Below are 1,506 nucleotides of genomic sequence, written 5' to 3'. Positions count from 1 at the left end.
TGTTTTTGTTAAGCCCATGCATATTTCAAGTTCATAAAGCAATATAAAATAGCAGGTTTCTTGAACTAATAGAATCATTTAACAGTTTCCATTTCTCGAGTTAACAAACAACGAAGAGATATAACTTCTGTAAGTATTTTCTTAGTAATTTGTTGACGTCCTAATAAAGTGAAGTAAAACCAACTGACGTGAAGATTTATTTATTATTAGTTTTGATCTATTAGTTTAGTTTATTTATTTCATCATTTTACATATTTTATAACGTTATCTTTAAATTCAAGAATACATATATTTTTACTAGTGTATTAAAATATATTAGGAGATTTTGTTTTTTTCATTTTGTTCTCAAGAACCCAATTCTACAGGCATAGTCCCCTGTATGTATTTGAGAAGTCGGATTTTTTGTGTGTTGTCAAAGGAATGTAGTAATAACTTATTGAGTGTCATGTTTTATATTATAAATTGTTTTGTATAAATATTTTTAAGGAAAGATGGTTAATTGTTAACGAAGGCAATATTACAATAGTTAAAATAACTATGTATAAATGAAAAGAATAATTTTTTCAAACAAATTTTATTCAAAAGATGTTTTGTCTTGTACATTGTCCTCAGAATTTTTGAAACTTTGTCCTCGAATAACTTTTTTGGCTTTTCCAGTTTTAATGTTCATCGAAAACTATTTGGAGAATTTTCATTAAAAAAACATTTTTTATTTTAAAATTCTTAATTGTTAACTGGCTAGTTAAAGGCAGAATGTATCCGTGTTGGACTGTAGTTAAAGCTATGCAGCTATATTTGCACAATTTTAAGAAACCTTAAAAGTAAGTAACCTTAAAAGTAAGTAACCTCAAAAGTAAGTAACCTCAAAAGTAAGTAACCTCAATTGTAAGTAACCTCAAAAAACAAACTAAAGATTTTATATTTTTATTTTTTTACATTTCAGAAAACTTTTTATTACAATGATTGCGTCTGTGGTATTCATTTTACTAATAGTAAACTCTGCGTGTTTACATGAAAATCTAAAAGTAATTTCTTTGAAAGAGGATTCCGGTTTATCCATCGAAGGTCAAAAAAAGGCCGCTACTGTAAAAGACCCTATTGTAAAGGAAAAGCGATTGTTTACTTGTGATCACAACTGCTGGTACAATGATTGGAAACACCGTGACCAGAGAGCACGGAACGATAATATGTTTAATCGCCGTTGCTCGTATTCCTATTGGTTTGGTAGATGCTACTGCTATGGTCCTCCTCGCTGCTAAGTTTTCAACATTGTTCAAACTTTTTAGTATCACATTGTTTTATGAAAGTGTTTTTAAGTATATTCTTGTTAATTTAAAAACATAAGTTCTTTCAAGTACTTTTTATAAACATATAGATGTTTTATAATCATATATATGTTTTATAACCATATAGATGTTTTATAAACATATAGACAGAGCCGTCCTGACAGGGGGGTGTAGGGGGTGTCCCAGTCCCCTAAAGTTGTCATATAAGCATTTGAGTTGG

General features: G+C 28.9%; 1 long non-coding RNA gene across 1 annotated transcript; it reads left to right on the top strand.

Annotated features, from left to right (window-relative positions):
- LOC136084675 (uncharacterized) lies at nt 1-1,175 on the top strand. Its single transcript, XR_010640754.1, has 2 exons — nt 1-129; nt 944-1,175. It is a non-coding gene; the product is annotated as an uncharacterized LOC136084675 (long non-coding RNA).
- Nucleotides 1,176-1,506: the final 331 nt, after the last annotated feature.

This window comes from Hydra vulgaris, chromosome 09 (assembly GCF_038396675.1).
Source record: "Hydra vulgaris chromosome 09, alternate assembly HydraT2T_AEP".
NCBI lineage: Eukaryota > Metazoa > Cnidaria > Hydrozoa > Anthoathecata > Hydridae > Hydra > Hydra vulgaris.
Note: the sequence above shows the minus strand (reverse complement) of the source record. Positions and strands in the feature narration are given on the sequence as shown.